At 43.1% G+C, this 9,317-nt stretch overlaps 1 protein-coding gene across 3 annotated transcripts in view; it reads right to left on the reverse strand.

The window, feature by feature from the left end:
- The window catches only part of LOC111954553 (serine/threonine-protein kinase PAK 6), a 40,483-nt gene extending 31,166 nt beyond the window's left edge, over positions 1-9,317 (reverse strand). For 2 of the 3 annotated variants that reach the window (XM_023974367.2, XM_023974368.2), the window contains exon 1: positions 1,801-2,024. The gene's annotated coding sequence lies outside the window, so the exon portion shown is untranslated. Of the gene's footprint in view, positions 1-1,800; positions 2,025-9,020 lie in introns of those variants that run through there. The other variant, XM_023974366.2, reaches the window with a different exon arrangement.

Consider the following 9,317-nt stretch of genomic DNA (forward strand, 5'->3'; position numbering starts at 1 on the left):
TTCATATTGTACGGAGAAACCACCTAAGATGTGGTATAGTAACAATAGAAAAACGTATGTTTGATGCTAACTTGAAGGATTTAGGATCTATGCCTTTGAAACCACCATTATGTGAGATTTGTGAGGTTTTCCTTTATACTATGCTGTAGGACTAGGACTAAATACCGGAGGAGTCCATGCTCTTTACATGCTGCATGACCAGACATCTCTGAGATGCCTCACTATTCAAAACAACGCATATCCAACTCAACTGAGCTGCCAACAGCTCAACTGCCAACACCCAGTGTTCAACTAACAAGTTGACTGTTGAAATGTGCAGCAGCCTAGGCTTGTCATGAAGAATGCAGATATTTGAAAAAGAATGTAGTTAAATTGGTGCTGGTGAACTACAATGTGCTCTCGGAGTTTGGCACTGATCAGGAGTCAGCTGTAGTTATTGTATTAAGTCACATCCTGTCCAATGGTGGTAGTGGTGGTACCGCACAGATATCAACCTGACTAAATATCAATGCATCTCAAATGGGTTAACTGGTGTGTTGATTACAGCGTTGGTGAAAAGCCAAAAGAATAGTCCCAATTTAAACAGGGGTATATTCACTAGGAACCAAACGGAAGCAAAATGTTGAAACGAGGGACTAAGATGAAGTTGTCCCAGATGAAGTTGTCCCAGAACTTTGTCCCAGATGAAATGCTTGTTTTTGCTACGGTTTGGACTAATGAATACACCCCAGGTAGGTAACAGATAAGTAACAATACCCAAGCATAGTATCAGTGCCCCAGTAACCACCTGTTTCTTGCTTTTGTGAATCCTGCAGTGAAAATAGAGGCTAAACCCTCTATTGAAATGTATCCCTTTCCCATTGTACACTGTCCTCTACCCAAGACATGCACTGTCCTCTACCCAAGACATGCACTGTCCTCTACCCAAGACATGCACTGTCCTCTACTCAAGACATGCACTGTCCTCTACTCAAGACATGCACTGTCCTCTACCCAAGACATGCACTGTCCTCTACTCAAGACATGCACTGTCCTCTACCCAAGACATGCACTGTCCTCTACCCAAGACATGCACTGTCCTCTACCCAAGACATGCACTGTCCTCTACCCAAGACATGCACTGTCCTCTAAGACAATAATTATATTCAATATCAATTGAAGTGTTGGTTCTGTTTGTTTGATCTTCATTTCTGAAGCCAAACATTCCACGTTTTGTTCCATCTGATCTACGTTCAATTCAGCGTTGGGGTCAATAAAAAAAGTAAACCAAATGTACTTTTTTGAATGGACCCCAACCTTGATTTGAACATGAACATGAATCAGATTAAACATAACTTGGGATGTTTTACTTCCTGAATTGACTGCAATTTACCCTGATTCAAATGTCAACTCAAGCACCAGATAGAGTTGCAGTACTCCAATCTCTGTACAATGACTGGCAGAACTACATAGTGAGCTACTGTATGCCTTCAAACAGTGTTCATTGTAGCAGCCTGATGCCTTGTCTGTATCGTAGCGGATCAGAAGCAACCCTTTTGAAAACACACCAAAGAGAGACTCAGAGAAGAAGAAGACCAGAAGTCATTCCCACTACCAGCTCAGGGACAGTCCCTTCAGGCAGTACCCTGTTGGATCTCTCTCTCTATTCTGGCCTGGCACTGTTGTAGGAAAACTGCATGGTTCAATGTTCTGCTCTCAAATTCTGTCAAATGAACAGAGGTACTTGCTAGAGCGGGTTCTAAGAGAGACGAGAGAGGTGGTGAGAAGAAGCAGCCATTTCAGTTCCATTTGTTCACTCACCTGGTGGGAAGGGGTTTAGCTTCTTTGCGGGGAAGGTGAGGGGAGAGGGGGAGAGGGATTGGACCGGATCGGTGGATAAAGCTGGTTCCTCTGTGGCATGACGATGACCTATCTGTTCCTCCTTAGTTTACTCTATTCTAACGCTTGCCGTTTTGCCACATGGTCTGTAATGACTCTCTCTCTCCTCCCCCTCTTCACCTAGCCAGTGGAGCGTAGCTTTTTTTTTTCTTTGTCCAACTCGCTCCCTTCTACCTCACACTGCCTCCTCCCTTCCCCCGACAAACCCCTTTCTCACCTCTTTCCTACAGGTAAGAGAGAGGATGAGAAGAAGGGGAATCTGAGACAGAAAACAGCTCTTACATCATTACCATCACCGTCTAATGAATGTGGCTCCTCTGTGAGGGAGGTTGGAGTGGGAATGTGGTCTTTCTCTCTGTCACAATTCAAATTGTATTTATCACACACACACCGAATACAACTGGTGTAGACTTTACAGTGAAGTGCTTGCTTACAAACCTTTTCCAGTGATGCTGAGTTTTAAAAAAATAATAGAAAATAAAATAGTAACTAACACAAGAGGAATCAAATAAAATACATAAGAATGTTGCTATAATACAGGGAGTAACAGTACCAGATCAATGTGAAGAGGTATGAGGTATTTGAGGTAGATACACTACATGACCAAATGTATGTGGACACCTGCTTATCGATCTCATTCCAAAATCATGGGCATTAATATGGAGTTGGTTTCCCCTTTTTTTTGCTATAACAGCCTCCACTCTTCTGGGAAGGCTTTCCACTAGATGTTGGGACATTGCTGTGGGGACTTGCTTCCATTTAGCCACAAGAGCATTAGTGAGGTCGGGCACCGATGTTGGGCGATAAGGCCTGGCTCGCAGTCGGCGTTTCAATTCATCCCAAAGGTGTCTGATGGGGTTGAGGTCAGAGCTGTGTGCAGAGCAGTCAAGTTCTTCGACACCTATCTAGACTAATCCTTTCTGTATGGACCTCACTTTGTGCACGGGTGCATTGTCATGCTGAAACTGTTGCCCCAAAGTTGGAAGCACAGAATCGTCTAAAATGTCATTGTATGCTGTAGTGTTAAGATTAACCTTCACTAAGGGGCCTGAACCATGAAAAACAGCCCCAGAACATTATTCCACCTCCACCAAACTCTACAGTTGGCACTATGCATTGGGGCAGGTAGCGTTTGCCTGGCATCCGCCAAACCCAGATTCGTCCGTTGGACTGCCAGATGGTCACTCATCACTCCAGAGAATGCTTCCACTGCTCCAGAGTCCAATGACGGTGAGCTTGACGTCACTCCATCCGACGCTTAATATTGCGCATGTTGATTTTAGGCTTGTATGCGGCTGCTCGGCCATGGAAACCCATTTCATGAAGCTCCCAACGAACAGTTATTGTGCTGATGTTGCTTCCAGAGGCAGTTTGGAACTCAGTAGTGAGTGTTGCAACCGAGGACAAATATTTCTACGCGCTTCAGCACTCGGCGGTCCCGTTCTGTGAACTTGTGTGGCCTAACACTTTGCGGCTGAGCCGTTGTTGCTCCTAGATGTTTCCACTTCACAATAACAGCACTTACAGTTGACCGGGGCAGCTCTAGCAGGGCAGAAATTTGACGAACTGACTTGTTGGACAGGTGGCATCCTATGACGGTGCCACGTTGAAAGTCACTGAGCTCTTCAGTAAGGCCATTCCACTGTCAATGTTTGTCTATGGAGACTGCATGGCTGTGTGCTCAATTTAATACACCTGTCAGCAACGGGTGCGGCTGAAATAGCCAAATCCACATACACTATATATACAAAAGTATGTACATAAAGGCAGGGTAAAATGACCAGGCATCACGATAGATAACAATAAGAGTAAAATAAAGAACAGAGTAGCAGCAGCAAATGATGAGTGTAAAAGTGTGTGTGTGTGTGCATGTATGTGTGTTGTGTATGTATGTATGTGTGTTGTGTGTGTATGTATGTGTGTTGTGTGTGTATGTATGTATGTATGTATGTGTGTTGTGTGTGTATGTATGTGTGTTGTGTGTGTATGTATGTGTGTTGTGTGTGTATGTATGTATGTATGGTATGTCATGTATGGTGTGTGTGTGTTGTGTGTGTATGTATGTATGTATGTATGTGTGTGTGTGTTGTGTGTGTGTGTGGGTGTGTGTGTACGTAGTGTTGGAATGTGTGAGGGATTTGTGTGGGAGTGCAAGTGTAGTGTGTGTGAATGATTGTGTATATATAGTCTAGTGAGTGTGTATATGGTGTGTACGTACAGTTGAAGTCGGAAGTTTACATACACTTAGGTTGGAGTCATTAAATCATTTTTCAACCACTCCACAAATTTCTTGTTAACAAACTATAGTTTTGACAAGTCGGTTAGGAGATCTACTTTGTGCATGACACAAGTAATTTTTCCAACAATTGTTTCCAGACAAATTATTTCACTGTATCACAATTCCAGTGGGTCAGAAGTTTACATACACTAAGTTGACTGTGCCTTTAAACAGCTTGGAAAATTCCCGAAAATGTCATAGCTTTAGAAGCTTCTGAAAGGCTAATTGACATCATTTGAGTCAATTGGAGGTGTACCTGTGGATGTATTTCAAGGCCTACCTTCAAACTCAGTGCCTCTTTGCTTGACATCATGGGAAAATCAAAAGAAATCAGCCAAGACTTCAGAAAAAAACATTGTAGACGTTCACAAGTCTGGTTCAACCTTGGGAGCAATTTCCAAAAGCCTGAAGGGACCACACAGCCGTCGTACCGCTCAGGAAGGAGTCGCGTTGTCTCCTAGAGATGAATGTACTTTGGTGCGAAAAGTGCAAATCAATCCCAGAACAACAGCAAACGACCTTGTGAAGATGCTGGAGGAAACAGGTACAAAAGTATCTATATCCACAGTAAAACGAGTCTTGTATCAACATAACCTGAAAGGCCGCTCAGCATGGAAGAAGCCACTACTCCAAAACCGCCATAAAAAAGCCAGACTACGGTTTGCAACTGCACATGGGGACAAAGATCGTACTTTCTGGAGAAATGTCCTCTGGTCTGATGAAACATAAATAGAACTGTTTGGTCATAATGACCATCGTTATATTTGGAGGAAAAGGGGGGCGGCTTGCAAGCCGAAAACACCAACCCAAAACGTGAAGCACGGGGGTGGCAGCATCATGTTGTGGGGGTGCTTTGCTGCAGCAGGGACTTGTGCACTTCACAAAATAGATGGCATCGTGAGGGAGGAAAATTATGTGGATATATTGAAGCAACATCTCAAGACATCAGTCAGGAAGTTAAAGCTTGGTCRCAAATGGGTCTTCCAAATGGACAATGACCCCAAGCATACTTCCAAAGTGGTGAGTCAAAATGGCTTAAGGACAACAAAGTCAAGGTATCGGAGTGGCCAACACAAAGGCCTGACCTCAATCCTACAGAAAATGTGTGGGCAGAACTGAAAAAGTGTGTGCGAGCAAGGAGGCCTACAAACCTGACTCAGTTACACCAGCTCTGTCAGGAGGAATGGGCCAAAATTCACCCAACTTATTGTGGGAAGCTTGTGGAAGGCTCCCAGAAATGTTTGACCAAAGTTAAACAATTTAAAGGCAATGCTACCAAATACTAATTGAGTGTATGTAATCTTCTGACCCACTGGGAATGTGATGAAAGAAACAAAAGCTGAAATAAATAATTCACTCTATTATTCTGACATTTCAGATTCTTATAATAACGTGGTGATCCTAACTGACCTAAGACAGGGAATGTTAACGAGGATTAAATGTCAGAAATTGTGAAAAACTGATTTTAAATGTATTTGGCTAAGGTGTATGTAAACTTCCAACTTCAACTGTATATACACACACACTCGACTATATACACACCATATACACACTCACTAGACTATATTTACACACCATATACTGTACACACTCACTAGACTATATATACACACCATATACACACTCAGTAGACTATACATACACACCATATACACACTCACTAGACTATATACAGTTGAAGTCGGAAGTTTACATAGATCTTAGCCAAGTACATTTAAACTCAGGTCCCATGGTGTTTATACTTGCATACCATTGTTTGTACAGATGAACGTGGTACCTTCAGATGTTTGGAAATTGCTCCCAAGGATGAACCAGACTTGTGGAGGTCTACAATTTTTTTTCTGATGTCTTGGCTGATTTCTTTAGATTTTTCCATTATGTCAAGCAAAGAGGCACTGAGTTTGAAAGTAGGCCTTGAAATACATCCACAGGTACACCTCCAATTGACTCAAATTAGGTCAGTTAGCCTACCAGAAGCTTCTAAAGCTATGACATTTTCAGGAATTTTCCAAGCTGTTTAATGGCACAGTCAACTTAGTGTATGTACACTTCTGACCCACTGGAATTGTGATACAGTGAATTATAAATGAAATAATCTGTCTGTAAACAATTGCTGGAAAAATTACTTGTGTCATGCACAAAGTAGATGTCCTAACCGAGTTGCAAATCTATAGTTTGTTAACAAGACATTTGGGGAGTGGTTTAAAAACAAGTTTTAATGACTCCAACCTAAGTGTATGTAAACTTCCGACTTCAACTGTATATAGTCTAGTGAGTGTGTATGTAACGGATGTGAAATGGCTAGCTAGTTAGCGGGTACGCGCTAATAGCGTTTCAATCGGTTACGTCACTTGCTCTGAAACCTAGAAGTAGTGGTTCCCCTTGCTCTGCAAGGGCCGCGGCTTTTGTGGAGCGATGGGTAACGACGCTTCGTGGGTGACTGTTGTTTAAGCTATTTAGCAGTCTGGCTATTTAGCAGTCTTATGGCTTGAGGGTGGAAGCTGTCTCTGAGCCTGTTGGTCCACTCTGGTACCATTTGCCAGATGGTAGCAGAGTGAACAGTCTATGGCTTGGGTGGCACATTACACACACAAAGAGCTTGAAAGGGCTGCACTCCTACACAGTGCAGGCTCAGGCTCGTCTTTGAGAGCCGGGTGCGTTCCTGCCTTCAGGCCCTGAAGCACATAGCTGCTTTAAGCCTCTCTCTATGGCTGGTGACTCATCAACACGCCACGGCTGAATTAGTGTTCGTGTGGAGTCACCCAGCTTGGGACAACTCCCCTTGGTAACGGTGGACAGCCACGGTTACAGATCCACGCCAGAGAGGTTAGAAAGGGAGCTTTTACGTTCCTTAATACGGTTATTACTACCTAACTATTCCTGAACAATAAATATTGACCAATGTGTTTTTGTATGAATGAGGAAGAAAGAGCTGTAGGATTTTCAAACTAAATTTGCCTTTAATGAGAAGCATAGAATGAGAATTGTAAACAGGACGGAGTGAGTGAGTGAGGCTACGAGTAACAGTTGATGGTCTCAAACACCTGAGCCTCTAGAAAAAAGACAGGGATGTCAGTCACTTTTAACAACCCCTTTCCCCCCATTCGTTCCCATCCCCCCACTCTGACAGCTGATTGGCTATTCACTAGCCGATCCCCTAACTTCACACATGGCTCCCCAGTGAAGTTTCCCTTAGGTACAGATCTCGGATCAGCTTCCCCTACTCCAATCCTAACCTTAAACCATTAGTTGGTAAAATACAAAACAGACCCAAGATCACCATCAAGGGACAACTTCCCCCTATTCCCCTCACATGCCACACAGAGGTCAAGGCAGTGCTGCTTCTGAAGACGCAAAAATGACAGAAAAGTGTTGTTTGGGCCATTGCATTTCCAAACCACCTGAGCAACCATGACAGAATTTACATAACTGGTCACAAGACTGGGGCTGCATCTCATATGGCACCCTATTAAGTACGTAGTGCACTACCTTTGACCAGAGCCCGATGGGCCACGGTGAAAAGTAGCGCAATATATAGGTTGCCCTTTGGAATGCACACTGGGATTTCCCTTTTGCTAGTAACAACCACTTTAGTGGTTGAGTCACAGATAAGCCAGGTCCTTGGGATGACAATCATTCACTCTTGTAAGCTACCACAGGGCAAGTCCAGACAGTGTAGTCACATGATTACTGTTAAATTACAGTATGACCAGGTAGTGATACTTTAAAAGGTCAAAGTGACGGCCCAGCACCTTCAGTGGCCCACAAACAGCAACGTCTTCCTGGTTCACTGCCATATATAATGAGAAGTGCGAATGAACTCAGTGTACTTAATATATGCAAAGAAAATCAAAATGCATGTGTCAACAGGCACAGAGCCAAACCAAAGTCCAAACTATTTCTAATATAAAATGAAAATGAGTATTTCTAATTGGACAAGTTGGAGATTGAGTACCTCACACTCCACTTCAGACAGTCTTCTTCTGTTTGTTGCCTAATGAACATGACAGACGTCTCAACAACACCTGGTTGTCATTAGCGGCTGTGACACATTGAAGTCATGCAGGTGTAGGATAGGAGAGTGAGCTGTGACTCACAAAGACAACGTTCTGCACAGTACAGTGATAGGAAGAATGCCTGTCTTCAAGGGATGCAGTGTTTGCTGGTTTCATTTCTAACCTTTTAGGATGGAAACACCTCTAAACCAGGAACAACAGGGTAGAACATAAAATGGAAGCCGTTTAACAGTTCTTTCTTCTCCTTTTAACTCTTATTTTTACATTTAGGTTCTATATCATTCTGAAAAAATGAGAGCAAACTTGCACTGCAGGAAAGCTTAGTAAATTCTGCTGACAAACGATATGTCTATCTTGAAAGGAAAGACAACAAAGCCAACTGAAACCAATGCACAGTCAGTGGGCCTTAAAAACTAACATCAAGCTCCTCTGTTATAGGCCTACTGGCAAAAATTCTGTATGTAAAACAGCAAGAGAAGGATGAGTCCAGGCAAGTGCAGAGTCGTTGGCTGATTAAGAGAGCGAGAAGTGGTTGGCTGACTCAGAGGAAGAAGCAGAGCCAGACATGGTATCGGTGAACAAACTGACTACCCACAAAGCATGAGCAATAGCTGGTCCGACAGCTGCATTAAACAATTTCTAATTAAATTAGGCCAAGCAGAGATGCTCTACATTTAAAAGCCATGAAATACAAATACTGTACATTGCAATGATTAATATTACAAATTAAGGCTAATAAGTAATATGCTAGCCAGACCAACTTCCTTTTTCGGCAGTCTATATGCACTTTATCCAAAGTCTCATCATTTTATCTTTATACCAATGGCACATATCATTTTTTTACTTACCACAGTTGAACTACTGTGCTTCGGACACCAATACCCCATCTCTGAATTGAATTGCTTTTCATTCTACCAACTTAGTTTGCCCTTGGACTGGACAAGTGTGTGACTTTTCTCAGTGGAGGCACTAGGTAGGGTAGAGGGAGGGAACGGACCGTCTGTACCGTCAAGACACCAATCCATGAGCGACCAAGCGGGTTCCTCCTCTCTCTCTAGCAATATTCTGATTATGGAGGATTTTACTTGCAAACTAGCCGCCACTCCTCTCCTATCAAATATTAACTTCACCGTGGGATAAGCTTG

This window comes from Salvelinus sp. IW2-2015, linkage group LG28 (assembly GCF_002910315.2).
Source record: "Salvelinus sp. IW2-2015 linkage group LG28, ASM291031v2, whole genome shotgun sequence".
In the NCBI taxonomy this organism is placed as follows: domain Eukaryota; kingdom Metazoa; phylum Chordata; class Actinopteri; order Salmoniformes; family Salmonidae; genus Salvelinus; species Salvelinus sp. IW2-2015.